General features: G+C 39.0%; 1 long non-coding RNA gene and 1 pseudogene across 1 annotated transcript in view; one reads left to right on the top strand and one right to left on the bottom strand.

Annotated features, from left to right (window-relative positions):
- LOC148164371 (uncharacterized) overlaps nt 1-22,887 on the top strand; it is a 32,193-nt gene that overhangs the window by 122 nt on the left and 9,184 nt on the right. The gene's annotated exons all lie outside the window — the stretch shown is intronic.
- Nucleotides 67-21,110, bottom strand: LOC148164372 (MARCKS-related protein pseudogene; annotated as a pseudogene).

The raw sequence follows: 22,887 nt of genomic DNA, 5'->3' as shown, positions 1-22,887 counted from the left end.
GGGAGCCGTGTAGCATCTTGGCAGGACCAAGAAGTGAGCGGGAGAGGGTTGAATCGGGAGGAGTCCTCATCCAACCCCATGGCGCTTGACCCTCTGCAGCTGGAAAAGGCCCTGGGATTCCGGCTTACCTCCTTCTTCACTAGCAATATCCGTCTCCAACTTGGAACTCGACGTCCGATCCCCAAGTGAGGCCGAAGACAATATATACTGCGACTTGTAGTACTGAGTCTTTTTTGCAATATTCAAGGAGTGTCATTACTCTCCCATTAGCAGGGTTTAGTCACCCTTGATTCCCGAGAGCTACTTTACCGTCTTTGTCCTGAGTACTGTTTCCATTGACCTGGGTCGCACCTTTTACAAACATTTTAGACATGGAATGAGGGAGTCGTTCATGTTTAGAATTAAACGTTCCCGCCGCTGTTGGAATTGGGTAAGAAGGGGCTTTGTTTTCCTGACTACCATGAGCTAATGGGCTTTACGTACACGTTTTAGTTTTTTTTCCGGAAACCTGTGATCAAGAAGTAGATGCAGAACGAGTGCTCGCGCTCTGCTCCAGGTTTCCTAGATAATGAAGGATTCAGGAGAATTTGGGAGGGACGTCTGAGGTAACCACAATAGTTTTAAAGAGAAAATTGCTTCGGACGGAGGAATAATGTGAGAAAATGTGTTCTTTGAAACGAAGATTTGAACGATGTAGGGAACCGTGGCTCCTTCTCTCTCGTGTAATGCAGTTTCCTCAGGTAAGTAGTTTTCCCACTCCACCTTATATTTAAATCATCCCTTTCTCCCTAAAAGGGAGCTAATTTTGATCCCCCAAACAGCCAGTTCCAAAAGAGTTCTCAAAATTACTGTACCATGAAGAAAAATGGAGTGTGTTCAGTTTAGAGTCCCTGATGCATTAGCCAAATTCCTTGTAACCTTTTGAGTAATGCAACCATAATGAGGACAGCACATAGATATTCTAATCTTGTTGGATAATAGTTCAACCAACTTTTATAATCTTTTCATTTGGTCCCAATTTTGCCACGTTTATTTAATCTTGTGTTATTTCTCCAGTTGAAAGGATTGTAAATAATTTATGGGAGGCAGGGATTTTTTTTTTTTTTGTATTCTTGCTCTTGATTTGTGTTCTTTCAGATTAATACAACCAACCACTAATACTACAAATAGCTACAGTTTGCCACGCATTTTACATTCCTTAAAGTTACCACTGTCCTATAAGAAAAATCATATTACCCCTATTTTGCAAACATTTTATACTGAGACTCAAAGACATTGTGACTGAGACTGAAAGACATTCTCACAAATTATATAACTGACACAATTGAGATTTGAACATAGTCGACTGGACTCCAAACTTTGACTCTTTTTACTGGTCTTTATACTCATAAATATCCCTAACATGAATCAGTCTTTTCACTCAGGTAAAATTGGATAGGTAATATGTCACATTCAAAAGTCAATGGTTAGCAAAACTTGAGTATATAGAGATTTTAGGGATGTGTTAATGGGTTAAGGAATTCCTTAAGGTAATGTATTAAGGATTAAGGAATGTGTTAAATATTTAAGATATTACCATAGAGTAACTTTGACATATGCATAATCCAGTTTCTTTTGTTGGCCAGTGTGATCATCATCACTCAAACAAATATAATCTCAAGACCCTCAGTGTATATAGGTGACTCTAAGTCCAGAATATCAGACGTCTCTTTAGTCAACTTTGCACTCACACGAGTGCGCACACACACGCAGACGTGTGTATGATGTGTATGGAGAAAAAGAAAAAATGAGTGAATGAGCACAAACTTCATAAAATCGAACTTCATAATGCCTATAAGGAATTGTTATTTACTGGTTATGAGGAAAACTTCTGTTTCATTCATGTAACCCTCAGACATATGGTGCTTATCACACATTTTAAGGGAGTATCCTTAATTAAACATACCCATTCCAGTATTTCATGTAGAGAAATAGAAATAGCCTAATTGTCAGGGAATTTACTAAAATCTCATTAAAATGACCAGTATTATAAAAAATGTAGAACTTAATTATAAAGAATATCTTGTATAGACACAAGTATATATGTACAGCTAGTCTCAAATACTTAAATGCATTTTTTTTTTACATTTATCAACTTCACTATCCGAAAGATATTTGCTTTACATATCCCAGAGGTAGATTTCAGTGATGTTTTGTTTCCAAATTTCAGTGCTTATGAAGATTGAGATTGTAGCTGTTTTGTCCATTATGTCATATCCAGCATTTAGCTCTGTGTCTGGCATATGGTAGCGGCTCAATAAACATTTATTGAAGGAATGATTACTTTTTAAAATGTTATTTATTTATAGAGAAGTATTTGTACATTTTTTGTTTATTTTTTAATTTTTTATTGTTATGTTAATCACCATACATTACATCATTGGTTTTTAATATGGTGTTCCATGATTCATTGTTTGTGCATAATACCCAACGCTCCACGCAGAACGTGCCCTCTTTAATACCCATCACCAGGCTAACCCATCCCCCCACCCCCTCCCCTCTAGAACCCTCAGTTTGTTATTCAGAGTCCATCATCTCTCATGGTTCCTCTCCCCCTCCGATTTCCCCCCTTCATTCTTCCCCTCCTGCTACCTTCTTCTTTTTTTTTTTCTTAACATATATTGCATTATTTGTTTCAGAGGTACAGATCTGTGATTCAACAGTTTTGCACAATTCACAGCGCTCACCATAGCACAACCCTCCCCAATGTCTATCACCCAGCCACACCCTCCCTCCCACCCCCCACGACTCCAGCAACCCTCAGTTTATTTCCTGAGATTAAGAATGGCTCATATCAGTGAGGTCATATGATACATGTCTTTCTCTGACTGACTTATTTCACTCAGCATTACATCCTCCAGTTCCATCCATGTCGTTGCAAATGGCAAGATCTCATTCCTTTTGATGGCTGCATAATATTCCATTGTGTATATATACCACTTCTTATTTATCCATTCATCTGTTGATGGACATCTTGGCTCTTTCCACAGTTTGGCTATTGTGGACATTGCTGCTATAAACGTTGGGGTGCACATACCCCTTCAGATCCCTACATTTGTATCTTTGGGGTAAATACCCAGTAGTGCAATTGCTGGAACATATGGTAGCTCTATTTTCAACTTTTTGAGGAACCTCCATACTGTTTTCCAGAGTGGTTGCACCAGCTTGCATTCCCACCAACAGTGAGGAGGGTTCCCCTTTCTCCCCATCCCCACCAACATCTGTCATTTCCTGACTTGTTAATTTTAGCCATTCTGACTAGTGTGAGGTGGTATCTCATTGAGGTTTTGATTTGGCTTTCCCTGATGCCGAGCGATGTTGAGCACTTTTTCACGTATCTGTTGGCCATCTGGATGTCTTCTTTGGAAAAATGTCGGCTCATGTCTTCTGCCCATTTCTTGATTGGATTATTTGTTCTTTGGGTGTTGAGTTTGATAAGTTCTTTATAGATTTTGGATACTAGCCCTTTATCTGATATGTCATTTGCAAATATTTTCTCCCATTCTGTCGGTTCTCTTTTGGTTTTGTAGACTGTTTCTTTTGCTGTGCAAAAGCTTTTTATCTGATGAAATCCCGATAGTTCATTTTTGCCATGTCTTCCCTTGCCTTTGGCGATGTTTCTAGGAAGAAGTTGCTGCGGCTGAGGTTGAAGAGGTTGGTGCCTGTGTTCTCCTTTAGGATTTTGATGGACTCTTGTCTGACATCTAGGTCTTTCAACCATTTGGAGTCTATTTTTGTGTTTGGTGTAAGGAAATGGTCCAGTTTCATTCTTCTGCATGTGGCTGTCCAATTTTCCCAACACCATTTGTTGAAGAGACTGTCTTTTTCCCATTGGACATTCTTTCCTGCTTTCTCAAAGATTAGTTGACCATAGAGTTGAGGGTCCATTTCTGGGCTCTCTATTCTGTTCCAATGATTTATGTGTCTGTTTTTGTGCCAGTACCATACTGTCTTGAGGATGACAGCTTTCTAATAGAGCTGGAAGTCCAGAATTGTGATGCCGCCAGCTTTGCTTTTCTTTTTCAACATTCTTCTGGCTATTCGGGGTCTTTTCTGGTTCCATACAAATTTTAGGATTATTTGTTCCATTTCTTTGAAAAAAGTGGATGGTATTTTGATGGGGATTGCATTGAATGTGTAGATTGTTCTAGGTAGCACTGACATCTTCACAATATTCTTCCAGTCCATGAGCATGGGAGGTTTTTCCATTTCTTTGTATCTTCCTCAATTTCTTTCATGAGTATTTTATAGTTTTCTGAGTACAGATCCTTTACCTCTTTGGTTGGATTTATTCCTAGGTATTTTATGGTTTTGGGTGCAAGTGTAAATGGGATTGACTCCTTAATTTCTCTCTCTTCTGTCTCATTGTTGGTGTATAGGAATGCCACTGATTTCTGTGCATTGATTTTATATCCTGCCACTTTACTGAATTCCTGTATGAGTTCTAGCAGTTTTGGGGGGGAGTCTTGGGTTTTCCACATACAGTATCATATCATCTGCAAAGAGTGAGAGTTTGACTTCCTCCTTGCCGATTTGGATGCCTTTGATTTCTTTTTGTTGTCTGATTGCTGTGGCTAGGACTTCTAATACTATGTTGAATAGCAGTGGTGATAGTGGACATCCCTGCCATGTCCCTGATGTTAGGGGGAAAGCTCTCAGTTATTCCCCATTGAGAATGATATTAGCTGTAGGTTTTTCATAGATGGATTTTATGATATTGAGGTATGTACCCTCTATCCCTATACTCCAAGAGTTTTGATCAAGAGAGGATGCTATACTTTGTCAAATGCTTTTTCTGCATCTATTGAGAGGATCATATGATTCTTGTTCTTTCTTTTGTTAATATATTGTATCACGTTGACTGATTTGCGGATGTTGAGCCAACCTTGCAGCCCAGGGATAAATCCCACTTGGTCATGGTGAATAATCCTTTTAATGTACTGTTGGATCCTATTGGCTAGTATTTTGGTGAGAATTTTTGCATCCATGTGCATCAAGGATATTGGTCTGTAATTCTTTTTGATGGGGTCTTTGGTTTGGGAATCAAGGTAATGGTGGCCTCATAAAATGAGTTTGGAAGTTTTCCTTCCATTTCTATTTTTTGGAACAGTTTTAGGAGAATACGTATTAATTCTTCTTGAAATGTTGGGTAGAATTCCCCTGAGAAGCCATCTGACCCTGGGCTTTTGTTGGGAGATTTTTGATGACTGCTTCAATTTCCTTCGTGGTTATACGTCTGTTCAGGTTTTCTATTTCTTCCTGGTTCAATTTTGGTAGTTGATACATCTCTAGGAATGAATCCATTTCTTCCAGGTTATCTAATTTGCAGGCATAGAGTTGCACATAATATGTTCTTATAATTGTTTGTATGTCTTTGGTGTTGCTTGTGATCTCTCCTCTTTCATTCATGATTTTGTTGATTTGGGTCCTTTCTGTTTTCTTTTTGAGAAGTCTGGCCAGGGGTTTATCAATCTTGTTAATTCTTTCAAAGAACCAGCTCCTAGTTTCGTTGATCTGTTCTACTGTTCTTTTGGTTTCTATTTCATTGATTTGTGCTCTGATCTTTATTATTTCTCTTCTCCTGCTGGGTAGGCTTTATTTGCTGTTTTTTCTCTAACTCCTTTAGGTGTAGGGTTAGGTTGTGTATTTGAGACCTTTCTTGTTTCTTGAGAAAGGCTTGTATTGCTGTATACTTTGCTCTCAGGACTGCCTTTGCTGCATCTCAAAGATATTGAACATTTGTGTTTTCATTTTCATTGGTTTCCATGAATTTTTTTAAATTCTTTAATTTCCTGGTTGACCCATTCATTCTTTAGTAGGATGCTCTTTAGCCTCCACGTATTTGAGTTCTTTCTGACTTTCCACTTGTGATTGAGTTCTAGTTTCAAAACATTGTGGTCTGAAAATATGCAGGGAATAATCCCAGTCTTTTGGTACTGGTTGAGACCTGATTTGTGACCTAGGATGTGATCTATTCTGGAGAATGTTCCATGGGCACTAGAGAAGAATGTGTATTCCGTTGCTTTGGGATGGAATGTTCTGAATATGTCTGTGAAGTCCATTTGGTCCAGTGTGTCATTTAAAGTCTTTATTTCCTTGTTGATCTTTTGCTTAGATGATCTGTCCATTTCAGTCAGGGGTTGTTAAAGTCCCCCACCATTGTTGTATTGTTGTCAATGTGTTTCTTTGCTTTTGTTATTAATTGCGTCATATAATTGGCTGCTCCCATGTTAGGGGCATAGATATTTACAATTGTTAGATCTTCTTGTTGGATAGACCCTTTAAGTAGGATATAGTGTCCTTCCTCATCTCTTATTACATTCTTTGGTTTAAAATGTAATTTGTCTGATATAAGGATTGCCACCCCAGCTTTCCTTTGGTGTCCATTAGCATGGTAAATGGTTTTCCGCCCCTTCACTTTCAATGTGGGGGTGTCTGGGTCTAAAATGAGTCTCTTGCAGACAGCATATCGATGGGTCTTGTTTTTTAAATCAATCTGATAGCCTGTGTCTTTTGCTTGGGGCATTGAGCCCATTTATATTCAGGGTAACTATTGAAAGATATGAATTTAGTGCCATTGTATTGCCTGTAAGGTCACTGTTACTGTATATTGTCTGTATTCCTTTCTGGTCTATGCTGCTTTTAGGCTCTCTCTTTGCTTAGAGGACCCCTTTCAATATTTCTTGGAGGGCTGGTTTCGTGTTTGCAAATTCCTTTAGTTCTTGTTTGTCCTGGAAGCTTTTTATCTCTCCTTCTATTTTCAATGACAGCCTAGCTGGATATAGTATTCTTGGCTGCATATTTTTCTCGTTTAATGCTCTGAAGATATCATGCCAGTCCTTTCTGGCCTGCCAGGTCTCTGTGGATAGGTCTGTTGCCAATCTAATGTTTCCACCATTATAGGTTACATATCTCTTCTCCCGAGCTGCTTTCAGGATATTCTCTTTGTCTCTGAGACTCGTAAGTTTTATATTAGATGTCGGGGTGTTGACCTATTTTTATTGATTTTGAGAGGGGTTCTCTGTGCCTCCTGGATTTTGATCCCTTTTCCTTCCCCACATTAGGGAAGTTCTCTGTTATAATTTGCTCCAGTATACCTTCTGCTCCTCTCCCTCTTTCTTCTTCTTCTGGGATCCCAATTATTCTAATGTTGTTTCGTCTTATGGTATCGCTTATCTCTCGAATTCGGCCCTTGTGATCCAGTAGTTGTTTATCTCTCTTTTTCTCAGCTTCTTTATTTTCCATCATTTGGTCTTCTATATCGCTGATTCTGTCTTCTGCTCATTTATCCTAGCAGTTAGTGCCCCCATTTTTGATTGCACCTCATGAATAGCCTTTTTGATTTCTACTTGGTTAGATTTTAGTTCTTTTATTTCTCCAGAAAGGGTTTCTCTAATAACTTCCATGCTTTTTCTAAGCCCAGCTAGTATCTAATTAAAGTCATGATTCTGAACTCTAGGTCCATCCGATATTGCACTAATGTCTATATTGATTAGATCCCTGGCAGAAGGTACTACTTCTTGTTCTTTTTGTTGAGGTGATTTTTTTCATCTTGGTATTTTGTCCAGAGGAGAATAGATGGATGAGAGAACAAAATGCTAACAGGTTAACAACGTTCTCAGAAAAATATACTCTAATCAAATCAGAAAAGACCTGAAACCAGGGGAAAAGAAATGGAAAGAAAGAAAAAAGAAAGAGAAAGAAAAAAAAAAGAAAAAGATAAAAACAAACAAAAACAGAACAAAACAAAAAAATAGCAGAATATGATGGAATATGATCAGGCTGGTGCATAGATCAGTGCCACACAGTAGATTTTGGTTGTATTTTAGTCTGTTAGAAGAAAGTGCCTCCTAAAATTTTAAAGAAAGAGAGACATATATTTACAAAATAAGGGCTGATATGATGAAGGGATGGAATATGACTGTAAAGATGAAAATTATAAAAGATTAAAAAAAAGGATTGATAAGATGTTTGAAAAATGAAAGGATTAAAAAAAAGGAAAGAAAGAAAAAAAGGGGGGGAGAAATGTGATCAGGCAGGAGACTAGAACAAAGCCATACACTAGAGATTTAGGATATATTTTGATATGTTAGAAACAAACTGTATCTCAAAATTTTAAAGAGAGAACATTATATATATATATATATCTGCCAAAATTCAGGGTAACTAGTATGAAAGGATAGAATATGACTCTAAAAATGAAAAATAAAAATGTTTTTTTAAAAAAAGGATTGATAAGATGTTGGTTGAAAAAGGGAAAAAGAAAAATAAAAAAAAAACAGTTAAAAAAATTAACTTTGAAAGACTAAAGAATCATGGTAAAAAAGCCATGAATTCTATGTGCAGTATTCCCCTAGCTCTGGAGTTCTGCCGTTCTCATTGATCAGTAAACTTGGTCTTGGCTGGCTGTTCGTGCTTATCTTCTGGGGGAGGGGCCTGTGGCCGTGGTTCCCAAATGTCTTTGCCGGAGGCGGAATTGCCCCGCCCTTGCCCCTTGGGGCTGAGCAATCCGCTTGGGTTTGCTCTCGGGAGCTTTTGTTCCCTGCAAGCTTTCCGTACAGGTTTGGAGGATGGCAGTGAAAATGGCGGCCTTCCAATCTCCGCCCCGGAGGAGCCAAGAACTCGGGGCCCCGCTCCTCAATGCGCCCCCAGAGAAAAGCTGTCAGTCACTCCCGTCTCCCCGGTCTCTGGATGCACTCCGTGCTCACCCGGCCTGTGACCGAGCGTTTCTATCTCTGGCACCCAACTCGGTGTGGAGTCTCCAAACCCAGCAGATCCCTGCGGTGCGCTTTCGCGCCGCTCCTCTTGGGGGAGGAAGTGGAGTCTCCCCGGCTCTGCCGCTTGTTGGGTTCCTGCTGGAGGAGCAGTGGCCCAACTGTGTCACCGATCACAGTTTATGGCAACCCCGAGCTGAGGTCCTGCGCCTCGGCTCCGTCTCTGCAGCTGGCTTCCCCGCTCTGATACCTGGGAGCTCTGCCACACTCAGGCACCCCGGTCTTTCTGTGACCCCAAGGGTCCTGAGACCACACTGTCCCACGAGGATTCTACCCCCCGCTTAGCCACTGGAGTGACGTCCCTCAGCAGAGCCGACTTCTAAAAGTTCCGATTTTGTGCTCCGCTGCTCTTATCACTTGCCAGAAGCGGCCGACGGAGGCCCCCTCCCCCGCCGTCTATCCTCCTGAATATCGCCTCGGATTCACTTCTCTGCACGTCCTGCCTTCCAGAAAGTGGTCGCTTTTCTGTTCAAAGAGTTGTTGCTATTCTTTTCTTCAATCTCCTGTTGGGTTCGTAGGTGTTCAGAATGGTTTGATCCCTATTCAGCTGAATTCCTGAGACCAGACGAAATCAAGGTCTCCTACTCCTCCGCCATCTTGCTCCGCCCTGTACATGTTTTTTTAGAAAGGTCTTGCCATATAAATAAATATGTACTTATTTATCGTTACTCACTTTGATGCTGAAATGTAATGTCCACTCTACATTCATCCATAAAAGGCTGTGTGGTTACCTGCAAAGAAAACTGGACAGTGAGATAGGAGATAAGAGAATACCTAGTATTTATTGTTGCTTACTCTCTGCTATGTACTGTTAATTTTGTCCTCACAGAACTATAGGGTAAGTAGTAGTATCCTCGTTTTACAGATGAGAAAACCGAAACCAAGAGAAGCTTTGTAAATCGTTCTGTGTTACCACAGTCATTAAGTGCCAGAGCTGTGATTTGAGGCCATTATCATAACCACTCTGCTATACTGCCTCCAGTTGGATTTTAATCCTAGCTCACATAACTAGGTGTATACTCAGGGCAATTTATTTTTCTGAGGAGCATTTCTCAAATATTTAGATTAATACTTGGGAGTCAGCTACAGTCAGAGGATTTTATAGGTGGAAGGGCCCTTATAGATCAGTTAACCTAACCCCAAAGTTGTTATAGATTAAAAATTTGAGAATATACAAAGCTAAAAGGAAAAAGAAATGAAAAATTGCCCATGATTTTACTCCAGCCACAGCCCAGCACCTGCCTACTAGCCCTCCGCCCAGTCTGTTGATCTGGTTAGCGAGCAATCCTTTCCTTCCTAGTGAATGGACACTTGTGACTTAGGGCCCAGGCCCAGTCAAAGATGGGAGAGGACCCTGAGGGGCCATCTAGCTTCCTATTTCTGGGGCTCCACCCTGAGAGGACATGGATTCACATCGATGGCGTGGGGATTGGTTTATAAACACCTTGTTCTGATAGGGTGGGGCCTGGGCACTGGCACCTAGCTGAGATGGTACTAGGGGGCTTTGGTTTGGCTGGGGGTGGGGATTCTCTTAGGCTGTGAGTTCTTCTTGCTTTCTCCATGGCTCCTGCCCCTTTCTGTGATTGTGAGGAACCACCTGCTCCTCTCTGGGCACCACTTTCCCCATTTGAAGTCACACAATGGATTGGGTAAGGGACACTTGGCTCTCTCCTCCCACGAGTGACTCCAGGACCTTCATGATGGGGTCAGTCATGGGTCTCCTCTTCCTGACCTGCTTGTGCCAAGATCCCCAGTAGTACTCCTTCTGGAAAATCTTCCATATGCCTTATGTACAGAAAAACAAAACAAACAACACCACCAAAACAAACAAAATACAAACACCCCACCTGCCTTTCAGTATTTAAATACACTGCTGAGTTACTTCGACATCCAGCTCTGACTGACATACTGCACACTACTGGTAGGCTATGTCTTTTTAGAGGCTGGGAAACAACCAGGAAGTAATCATTAGAAGTGATGATTCTGCGGACTTCTGACTCACCTCATCAGGTGACTCTGGTTAAGGAAAGTGTTTGAGTGGTGCAATTAAAAGGCTGCAGTTGAATCAAGAGATTAAAAAAAAAGGTAAAAATCATCATAGTAATATTAAAAAGCCTCTGGAGGTGTGAAAAGAACACTGCCTTCCAGCCTCAACTGCTGATATGTTACTGGAGACAGGTTTTTGAAACAGTGCTCCAGCTATTTCCCTCGAAATTTTGGTTAAAGTACAAGTAGATAAGGGAGAGGTGGCTCAGGAAATTAAGTTGCTAGTAGTATATCTATAATATGTATGTATATGAAACATACATAGCTGTTTAAATGATTTGGTGGATTCCTTGCTGAATAATATTGTCAGGAAAATTAATTAAAACTAAACAGACAAAAGACATTGTCATTTTGATTAATTAAGGAAAGCAGTATAACATAAAGCGACTGAATTCAAAGAAGACCTGCATATGAGCTCAAATTCATGAGCTTATTACATATGATCTGGAAGGAGTTACATTTGAGCCCAAATTTGTTCATCTGTCAGTGGTAATACCAACTTTACAAATTTATTAGGATTAAGTGTGATAGTGTGTGAAAGCACACAGGCGTCAGAAAAATGTTAGGCATTTGTCTAGTTTTGTTGTGGCTTAATATAATCTAATTGCTTTAAAGTAAGGTGGGGGACACCTGGGTGGCTCAGTTGATTAAGCGTCTGACTTTTGATTTCAGCTCAGAACTTGATCTTAGGGTCGTGATTTCAAGCCCTATGTTGGATTCCCCACTGGGTATGGAGCCTACTCAAAAAAATGAAGCAAAATAAAGTCTGGGGCTCCAACTGTGAAGTCAAACAGTTCAAATCCCAGGTCTGTCACTGGTTGTGTGACTCTGGGAATGTTACTTTTCTGCAGAGCGTGTTTGTTTCCTTATTGGTAAAATGGAAATAGTAATAATGTGTTCATAAGCCTTGTGTGAAGATTAAATAATGATGCATACAGTTTAATATGGTGGCTGGACTTGTAAGCGCTTTCTTTGTTGACTCAAATTCCCAGAGAAGCAGATGCTAAGAGGGGATTAGATGTGCTAGAGGCTTATTAGGGTAAAGGCCTATGAAGGATAAAGGAAAGGGAGCAAGAGTAGGAGAGAAGTGCCTTCAGGCCTCAATGCAGGTCAGACAACCTGTGAAGAAGAGAAGAAAAGGAGAAAGGGAGAAGGAAAGAAAGTGAGAAGAATGTCAAACTGCTGCACTATTCAGAGAAAGCTTTAGCGGGCCAATGGGGAGTATATGTTCCAGTGTCATCCGTTAGAGGAATCCCGTTCCCACAGTGCTCAATATAATGTTCGCTATTTGTAAAAATAACTGATAGTTGTCACATGCTATAATTTACAAGTTTGTTTAAATTTCAGCTCTTGACTTTTACTGCCTGCCCCAACCTCTTAAGAAAGGTACAATCCCAGCCAGACAGTGACGTTATTAACATTTGAGGCACATGTTCTTAGATGAACAACTTCTGATATTTTATAGTATACTTTTGTTAGCCAGAGGGCAGCTAAGGAATCAAAAGTTCCAAATAACAATTGGAAATAAAACATTACCTAAGCAACTGATATTTTAACATTAGGTAGTTAAACAATATGCTGTTTAAATTTCTAAATTCAGGTAGTCAATAAATATAACAATCCCCAAAACCTGAGTAATGTTAATATCCATAGTTTGAACATGAATATCCATTTTTCTTCCTCCAAAAGATACTTCTGTGGTTAAAAAGATCATGATATTATACTTTTGTAGGTCACCCCTACCCTCTTTTGTTGTTCTTAATAAGCAATTGTAGGCATCAATCAATTCAATGCTTTTCAAATCGCAGGTTATAATCCATCAAGTGAGTACTAGCCTGCATTTTTATTTTAGATGTACGTGACCTTAGGATTTGGATATAAAATGTGTTTGTTACTGTGCATTAGAGTCGAATTTTAAAGCAAGAGATTTAGAATAACTTTCGTATCTTACATAAGGAAATGAATACTAAAGAGGTAGTTTAACTTGCCCAGATAACTCAGGAAATATGTGGCTTGAGCCAAAAGTTAGGTCTTAAGAATATAAATTTAGGACTCTTTTTCATCATACTTCCAAGAAAAGACTTATTGTTTGTTCCTTTTAGTGGACATAATTACTCTATTTTCTAGTTGGTTAATATGGCCATCCTTTTCTGTCACTGACATTATTTGTTTGCTAAGATTTACTGGAAAGGCTCTTCTCTGACTCTGACCATTCAGAGAGATTGTACAGATGAAGTTGTTCCTAGCAGTTAGCAGCCATGCCACATTACCTGAAATTACTTTCCATTTTCCCTTTGGGCAACACAGCTAATCCAGCAGTGTAAGTCTGGAGTGTACCTAATTTAAACTGAGGAGTGATAGGGGCTATTTTGAGGAGCATTCTACTGACAAAATCTTAATTTTTACTAATACCAGTGAATATTCTGTGCTTCATTGTCATGACATTCTTTACCCATGTTCCTTGCTTTTTTGGACTTCAGCTCACTAAATAATATTTTTTAAATGCAAGTTTGTTGTATAATCCACATGATAATTTATTCCTTTATAATTTTGTGAAGAATCAATTATTTCATTTTCTAGCATATATTCATAACTGCTCTCAAAAATGCATGTGGGCTATTTAACTCCTCAAGGGTGAACTCCCTCTGCTAATCACAGAATTGACTGGTTAAGAGTTTGGGAGTGGGGTTCTCTGTAAATGGAGCCCTTCTTCCATGCCCTGTTCTTACATTACCTTCTCTACCCCGGTATCAGTGAGGCTGCCTAAGCTTATTCCTTTGATAAACTTTTATCTGATTATGATCTTTCTGGGACTTTCTTATTTATCTTCCTCAGCAGTTCTCAAACTTTTAGTTTAGGAATCCTTTACACTCTTAAAAATTACTGTTGACCTCAAAGAGTTTTTATGTATGTAATTCTATCTACTTATATTTATTATATTATAAATTAAAATTAACTTTTTAAAAAGTAGTTAATTCAGTAATAAAGCCTTATGTGTTAACATATAGAGCATTTTTAAAAAATGATTATATTTTCCCAAAGAAAGTTTTTGTGGAAGAGTGACATCATTTCATGTTTTGCAGTGTCTTTAATGTCTGGCTTAAAGATGAGAGCTGAATTCTCAGATCTGCTTCTCTATTCACACTGTTGTGATATGTGGTTTTGGGTTGAAGTAAGTGAACAAAAGCCAACCTTATACAGACATACAGTTGGAAAAGAAAGGAGTATTTTAGTGGCCTTTTCAGATAATTGTGAATGTTTTTCTTTGATCCTATACCCAAACTTACTAAGTGGTGGTTTTTTAAAGTTTAATTGCAATGTGATATCTGAAACCGTGTCAGTGAACTTTTTGTAATCTGTAACTTTAAAATATCCTTGATCCATCTTGCACTTGCAGTGACTCTTTTACATTCATGTGATTTTGTTATATAATGCATCGGCCATGTGGAAATATTGATTCATTGAGGTAAGCTGATCTTCCAAATTTTAATACATTTCATTATATGTTATCAAAAAATCCTATTTGTTAACATTATCAGCAGTCTCATCAGGAAAATTTAAAAATATTGGGAAGCTGTCCATCTGACAATATGTGAATTTTCCAAAATTCTTATTTTTGCTTTGAAAACTCTAATTTTATCATTGACAACAAATGCTGTCTAAAGTTTTCCTTGAAGTGAGAACTCAATTTGTTTAATTTTGAAAAAATGTGTGGTGTACTCAGAGGTTGAACTAATAACATTACTAATTTTTATTGCCTCATCGAAGACATTGTTAAGTAGACCTGGCTTTACTTTTTATTGTAGCTGTGTGGTGGTGAAAAAATATGACTACAGTAGTAAGCAGGATAATGTCCCCCCTCTCCCAGATGGCTACATCCTGATTCCTGGAACCTGTGACTATTTTAGGTTATAGCACAAAGAGGAATTAAAGTTGCTAATCAGTTTACCTTAAAATAGTGAGATTATCCTGGATTATCCAAATTGGTCCAGTGTAATCACAATGATTCTCAAAAGTGGAAGAAGGTGGCTGAAGAGGAATTCAGAGTAATCCAGTATGAAAAGGACTCAACCCACAGAGCTAAATAGAAAATGAGGAAAGTGGGCCATGAGCCAAGGAATGAGAGCAGCTTCTAAAAGCTACAAAATGCAATGAAACAATTCATCCTCTTTAGAGCTTCCCCAAAGGAATGCAACTCTCCTCACCATTTCCTTTTAGCCTGGTGAGACCCATTTTAAGACTTCTAACCTAGAGAACTGTAAGATAATATATTTCTGTGGTTTTGTGGCAGCAAATTTGTGGGAAGTAATTACAGCAGCAATAGAAAACTGATAGAACTAATACAGTTTGGAGACTGCAGTCTGGGTCTGGGCATTATTGCTTTTGCACTATCAGTACAAACGTCAAACCTAGTGAATAGCCTATGTCTTATTATTATGAAAATAGTTTTGAACTTTTGAACCCCATGTAAGAATACTGGGACTCCATCAAAAATCTGTGTACCACACTTTGACATCACTTTAACTTTTCCTTTGTGCTTCCTCTTTGTCAACCACTTGACTAGGTACTAAGATGCAAAAATTAAGGCACAGTCTGATCTTAAGAAGATTCAGTTTAAGGGCTTCTGGGTGCCTAACTCGGTTAAGCGTCGGACTCTTGGCTTCGGCTCAGGCCATGATCTCACTGGTCATGGGATCCAGTGCACCCCCCCACCCGGTGGGTATTTGGCTTAAAGATTCTCTCCCTCTGTCCCTCCCTGCACTCATGCATGCACACGCATGCTCGCTCTCTCTCAAACAAATAAAATCTTGAAAAAATTCAGTTTAGTGGATTGAGAGTTGTAAGCAAATCAGTGATTACAGATAGCACAGAATGACTGGTGCCCTAACTAGTATGCTTAAGTGAAGTAAAGAGACCTAAAACCTGTTTTCATGTGCTTTTGGTCTAGTGGGAGATACTACAAAAATAATTACAAGATGCAAAATGCTATTAAGGAAATATTCCCACTGACAGGATGAGGGAGAGATGTTTACATTCCCACTAGCAGATTCTGCGAGTGGTTTCTCCTCATCTTCCCCAAAACTTGTTATTGTCTGTCTTTTGATTATAGCCATTCTAGTGACTTATGAAGTGGTATCTTTTGTGGTCTCAATTTGCATTTATCTAATAACGGTGAGCATCATTTAACTTACTTGTTGGCCATTTGTATATCCTTGGAGAAATGTCTATTCAAATCCTTTGCCATTTTTAAATTGAATTACCTGTCATTTTATTGTTGAGCTGTAATAGTTCTTTATAGATTCTGGGATACTATTCCCTTATCAGATATTTGATTCACAAACATTTTCTCCCATTCTGTAGATTGTTGTTTCTCTTTATTGATGGTGTGCTTTGAAGCACAGATTTTTAATTTTTTTGAAATCCAGTATACCCATTTTTTTTCTTTTGTTGATTCTGCTTTTGGTGTTTTACAAAACCATTGCCCAACCTACTAAGTTTTACCAGTGATTTCTTTTAAAATTTTTCTATACTTCAGTTCTTATATTTAGGTGTTTGATCAATTTTGAGTTAATTTTTGTGTATCTTGTGATAGAGCAGTCTCATAGTTCTTTTGCATGTTGGTATTCAGTTGTCTCACCAACATTTCTTGAAAAGATTTACCTTTCCCTATTGAATTTTCTTGAAATTCTCATCAAAAATCAACTGGACATGTATGGGTTTATTACTGTACTATAAATTCTATTCCATTGATTATATGTCTATCCTTAAGCCTATCCTATCACACAGTCTTGATTACTGAAGCTCTGTGGTAAGCTTGGAAAAATGGGAAATGTGAGTTCTTTTTGTTCTTTTTCAAGATTGTTTTTACTATTCTGGGTCTCTTGCATTTCCATATGAATTTTAAGACCATTTTCTTAATTTCTGCAAAATAAGCAGCTGATATTTTGATAGGGATTGCATTCATTCTGTACATTAATTTGGGAGGTTTACATCCCAAATTAATGTACAGATACAATGTTATTATATCTTTTAGTCCATAAGACATGGACTTTTCATTTATTTAGGTCTAAGTCAGTTTTTTGAAATGAGGTTTTATACTTTGAAATGAATGTCTTGCACCCCTTTTGTTAAAATTTTCCAAAGTATTTTATTCTACTTGATGCTGTTGTAAATGGAATTGTTTTCCTAACTTTTTCAATTTCATTTCACCTCAGTGCTAACATATAGAAATACAATTGAGTTTTATTAGTCTGATGTCTTACAAATTTTGTTGAATGTATTTGTTAGCTCCAATACTTTGGATTTTTTTTTTTTAAGAATTCCTTAGAGTTTTCTACATATGAGATCATGTCATCTATAAGTGAAGATAGTTTTATTTCTTCCCTTCAAATCTGGATGCCTTTTATTTACTTTTCTTGCTAAATTGCCCTGACTAGAACTTCCAGTACAGTGTTGAATAGAAGAGTTAAAAATGGACCTTCTTGTCTTGTTCCTGATGTTAAGGGCAAAGCTTTTAGCCTTTTACCATTAAGTATGAGGTCGGCTGTGGGTTCTATTCCTAGGTTTGTTGATTATTTCTCACCATGAAAGGGTATTGGATTTTGACACATTCTTCTCTGCACCTATTCCGAACATCATGTGGTTTTTGTTCTTTATTCTATTAATAAAGTGTGTTACACTGATTGACTTCCTTGTGTTGATTCAACCTTATATTCCTGTGATGAATCCTACTTAGTCATGGTGTATAATTCTATACACATGTTGTTGGATTCAGTTGATTCTATTTTGTTGAGTATTTTTGCCTTTAAATTCATAAGGGCTATTGGTTTATAGTTTTCTTTCCTTGTAATGTTTTTGTCTGGTTTTGGTATCAGGGTAATACTTGCCTGAGAGAATGAGTTGGGAAGTGTTCTCTCCTTTTCTGTTTTTTGGAAGAATTTGTGAAGGATCTTAATTCTTCTTTAAATATTTGGTAGAATTCACCAATGAAGCCACCTGGCCCTGGGCTTCTCTTTTTGGTAAGATTTCTGATTATTTTCATTCTGTTTGTTATGGGTCTATGCATTTTTTTTTTTTTTTAATTTTCAGTCATTGCAGTACTTGGTGTCTTTCTAGGAGTTTGTCCGTTTTGTCTAGATTATATAATTTGATGATATACAGTTTATAGTATCCTCTTATAATCTCTTTATTTCTCTAATGTCGGTAATGTCCCCACTTTCATTCCTAATTTTAATAATTTGAGTCATCCCTCTTTTTGGGGTGGGGAGTCAGTTTAGCTAAAGGTTTGTTAACGTTGTTCACCTTTTCAAAGACTCAACGTTAGTTTCCTTGATTTTTCTCCATTGTTTTTCTCTTCTCTTTTTATGTACTTTAAATCTAATCTTTATTGTTTCCTTCTGCTTGCTTTGTGTTTAGCTTGCTCTTTTTCTATTTTCTGAAGGTTGAGCGTTAGGGTATTGATTTTAGATCTTTTCTAATATAGGTTTTAGTCTGCAGTTTTATTTTCTTGTGATGTATCTGTTTGGCTTTGTTAGGGTAATACTGCCATTATAGAATGAGGAAGATTTCTTTCCTTTGTTTTCTGAAAGAGTCTGTGAAATGTAGGTATTATTTCATGTTTTTTATTTCATAGAATTTACCATTGAAGCCTTTGGGACTTTGCTCTTCCTTGTGGGGAGATTTTTCATTGTCTTTACTTGTTTTAGGTCTATTCAATTTTTACATTACTTAAGTCAGTTTGGTCATTTATGTCTTTCTAAGAATGTGTCTATTTCATCTGTGTATCTAATTTGTTAGCATAAAGTTGTTCATTTGTTGTCTCACAATCCTTTTGATTTCTGTAGGTCATTAGTGACATAGTTTTCATTTGCTGTTTTGGTAATTTGTATCTTTTTTCTTTGTTTAAAACGATTTATTTATTTTAGAGAGAAAGAGAGAGAGTCTGCATGAGTGGAGGGAGGGAAAGAGGGAGAGGGAGAGAATCTTTAAGCAGACTCCCCGCTGAGTGTGGAGCCTGCATGGGGCTTGATGATCTCACAACCCTGAGGTCATGACCTGTGCAGAGATCAAGAGTCAGTTGCTTAACTGACTGAGCTACCCAGGCACCCCTGTTTTTGTTGTTGTTGTTGTTTTAATTCTTGATCAGTCTTGGTAACAGTTGGCAGTTTTGTTGATCTTTTCAAAGAACCAACTTTTGAGTTTATTTTATCTATTGCTTTTTTCTTTTCTGTTTTATTTCTGCTCTAATCTTCTGTGTTGCCTTTCTACACTGCTTTTTTTTGTTTTTTTTGTTTTTTGTTTTTTGGAGGTTTAAACTTGAGTAAGACATTTATAAAAATGTAGATGGGGGCAGTGTCCTCCCCAGCCCAGGTGCCATTAGACATAGCACAAGAGACTAAAAACTCAACAGGGGGGGAAGGCTGGACACTCAGGGTTTGGGAATGTAGGCACCCCACATTTTGGCTCAGGGATTTGGGGAGTAGAGTAAACAAAACCTACTTGGAAAAGAATTGGGGAAGAAAACCAGTGATTGCTTTCTGCAGGGGTAGGGACAGGAGAGATAGGGCCAGGGGCGGGAGCATTTCACATCACTAATCTAACTTTGGAAACTGCAAGGGACCATCTTTAACTGACCTTAACAGGAAGGTCAGATGAATGATGGGAGAATCCACAGGAGGGGAAAAGAGAGGGAACATGGCTGGGAGGGGGCAACAGCCCCTTCCTTTCTGGGCACAGGAAGGCAGCCAGGGCACCAGGTGCAGGCAGTGACCTCACAAGGACAGCATAGTCTTTGCAGCTTAGAGATCACCCACTTGCCCTCACCCAGTACTCATTCTGCTCCCTGGCAGGTGTAGGGCCACTCTTCTGCCCGGAAGGAGTGGACAGCTCTGCAGCCTGGGACCCTGCCTCTTCTGTGTCCCCTCCCTTGGAGGCAGCACTAGCCTCTACCCCCTTGCCCTGGGGCTCCTGGCTCTCCAGGGGGGTTAACAGCCCTCCATTCCTGGGCTGTGCCTTCCTCGCTGCAGGCACCAGTCTCCCCCTGTGCCTGCTCTTCCTCTGTGGGTGAGGAAGCAGATGAATCACCCCCACTCTCCTTCCAATTTCTCCTGAAGGACAGACCACCCAATTTGAAAGGCTTCTTGAAAGAGAATTTATTTTTCTTCTTGGGGGTCTTCTTGGTGGGGGCATCCCTCTTGACTGCAGTACCCTGGCTAGGGGGTGCTGGCTCGATGGCATCGCCAGTGGCCCCGGCTGCCTCCGTTCACAGGGGGTGACTACCCTTCACCCTAGGGGTATAAGTCTGCATGGTTTTTATCTGGCCATTCTCCTGTCCTTTGGCCTTACCTGGGAAGTGCCTTCTTCCTCCTTGGTGTCCTTCTTGGGGTCACGTTGCCCCTTGGAGCCTTGGAGCTCTGGCTGCCCCTGGTGGTGGTGGTGGGGGGTGTCTGCTGAGGTGCCTGGGGCCACCCTGGGTTTGTGCCACAGGGGATAGTTCTGCCAAGTGGGCCTGGCCAGCGGAGGGGTGGGGCTCACGCCAGAGAGGGAGGGGGATGGGGTGGGGGGAAACAGGCTGCACCCCTCTCAGCTCCGCTCGTTGACCTGGCTAGCTGTCTGGCCACCCCGCCACCTCTCTGCTCAGCGCCAGAATGCCCTACACACTGTTTTCTATGTATACCATAAAACGTGACATGTTGTGTTTTGACTATCATTCAGTATAAACATTTTTTTGAATCCCTTGTGATTTCTTTTTTGACTTATTTAGAAGTATATTCTCTAACTTCCAAATATTGAGGATTTTCCAAGATTTCTTCCATTATTGATTTCTCATTCTCTTCTACTCATAGAACATACTTTTTATGATCTTACTTAAAATTAACTGAGACTTGTTTTATGACCTCATATATGGTCTGTTTTAGAAAATATTTTTTGGCATTTGAAAAAAAAATGTGTATTGTGCCCTCATATGAGAGTTATGTTGAGTAGGTGAACAATATTTTCTAATACTCTTGCTGATTTTCTGTTCTATTAGTTTTTGCTATGAGACTATTCAGATATCCAACTCTACTTGTTAAATGGTTTATTTCTTTTTTCAGTTCTGTCACTTTTTGCTCCACTGATTTTGGTGCTTTGTTTTAGGTTGCATATACATTTATAAGCATTATTTTTTCTGATGTACCTTTGATCATTTTGAAATATCCCATTTTTCTCAAGTTTATTTGGCTCCAGGTCCAACGTGGGGCTCAAATTCATGACCCTGAAATCAAGAGTTGCATGTTTTACCAACTGAGCCAGCCAGGTGCCCCTCAGATACTATTTTTTAAAGCCTATTTTGTTTAATATTAGTGCAGTAACTCCAGCTGTATTATGGTTACTATTTGCATGGCATACCTTTTACGACCCTTTTACTTTGAATCTATTTTTTGTCTTTGAATGTAAGGTACATCTTTTTAGATGACACATAGTAGGATCTTGCTTTTTTATCTACTTTGATAATTTCTTTTTTTATTTTAATTTTTTAAGGTATTTATTTGAGAGAGAGAGCATGAGAGAGTATGAGAGAGAGAGTGCACAAGCAGGGGTGAGGGGTAGAGGGAGAAGCAGACTCCCTACTGAGCAGGGAGCCGAATGCAGGCCTTGATCCCAGGACCCTGGGATCATGACCTGAGCTGAAGGCAGACACTTAACTGACTGAGCCACCCAGGCACCCTAATTTTAATTTTTTTTTAAAGATTTTTATTTTTTAGTAATGTCTACATCCAACATAGGGCTCAAACTCACAACTCTGAGATCAAGAGTCACATGCTCTACCGACCGAACCAGCTAGGTGCCCCTTACTTTGACAATTTCTGCCTTTTGATTGAGGTTTTCAGACCCTTCACATTTAATGTACTTATTAGTATGGTTGGGTTTACATTTTCCATTTTGCTGTATTTTTAATATGATTTCTGTCTTTTTTCTTTGAGGCTTATTTTTTAAAGATATATTTATTTATTTTAGAGAGAGAGGGCAAGAGCGAGTATGTGAGTGCTGGGGGGAGAGGCAGAGGGAAAGGGAAGGAATTGTAGGCAGACTCTAGGCTGGAGCAGAGCTGAATGCAGGGCTCAATCCCAGGATCCTGAGATCACGACCTGAGCTGAATCCAAGAGTTGGGTGCTCAGTGAACTAATCCACCCTGGCACCCTGTAGCTCGTTTTATTTTATTTTGAAATGGGGTATAATTAATACACAGTGCTAGTGTCAGGTGTACAACATAGTGATTTGACAAATCTGTACATTATTTTATGCTCCCCCACAAGTGTAGTTACCATCTGTCACCATGCAGTGCTGTTACAGTACCATTGACTATATTTTTTATGCTGTACCTTTTATTCCCCTGACTTACCTATAACTGGAAGCCTGTGTCTCCCACTCCCCTCCACCCATTTTGCCCATCCCTCCACCCCCTCCTCTCTGGCAGCCATCATTTTGTTCTCTGTATTTATAGATATTTTCTATTCATCTTTTGTTATTGTTTATCCATTCATTTGGGTTTTTGGATTGCACATATAACTGAAATCATATGGCGTTTGACTTTCTCCGTCTGACTTATTTTACTTAGCATAATAGGTCCATTGATGTCGCAAACAGCAAGGTCTAATCCTTTTTTATGACTAAGTGATGTTCCAGTGTGTGTGTGTGTGTGTGTGTGTGTGTGTGTGTGTATGTACATACCATATTTTCTTTATCCATTCATCTATCAGTGGACACTTGGGCTGCTTCCTTATCTTGGCTATTATAAATAATGATGCAGTAAACATAGGGGTGCACATATCTTTTCAAATTAGTGTTTTCATTTTCTTTGGATAAATACCCAGGAGTGGAGTTATTGGATCATATTGTATTTCTATTTTAAGTTTTTTGAGGAACCTCCATACTGTTTCCCACAGTGGCTATATCAGTTTACATTCCCACCAACAATGTACAAGATTACTTTTTCTCCCTATCTTTTCCAATCCTTGTTATTTCTTGTCTTTTTGATTTTAGCCAT

This window comes from Eumetopias jubatus, unplaced genomic scaffold, assembly GCF_037043125.1.
Source record: "Eumetopias jubatus isolate StellerSeaLion01/CBP00866 unplaced genomic scaffold, mEumJub1_p1.0 scaffold_5, whole genome shotgun sequence".
In the NCBI taxonomy this organism is placed as follows: domain Eukaryota; kingdom Metazoa; phylum Chordata; class Mammalia; order Carnivora; family Otariidae; genus Eumetopias; species Eumetopias jubatus.
The sequence above is the reverse complement of the archived record's forward strand: the minus strand, read 5'-3'. Positions and strand labels throughout refer to the sequence as shown.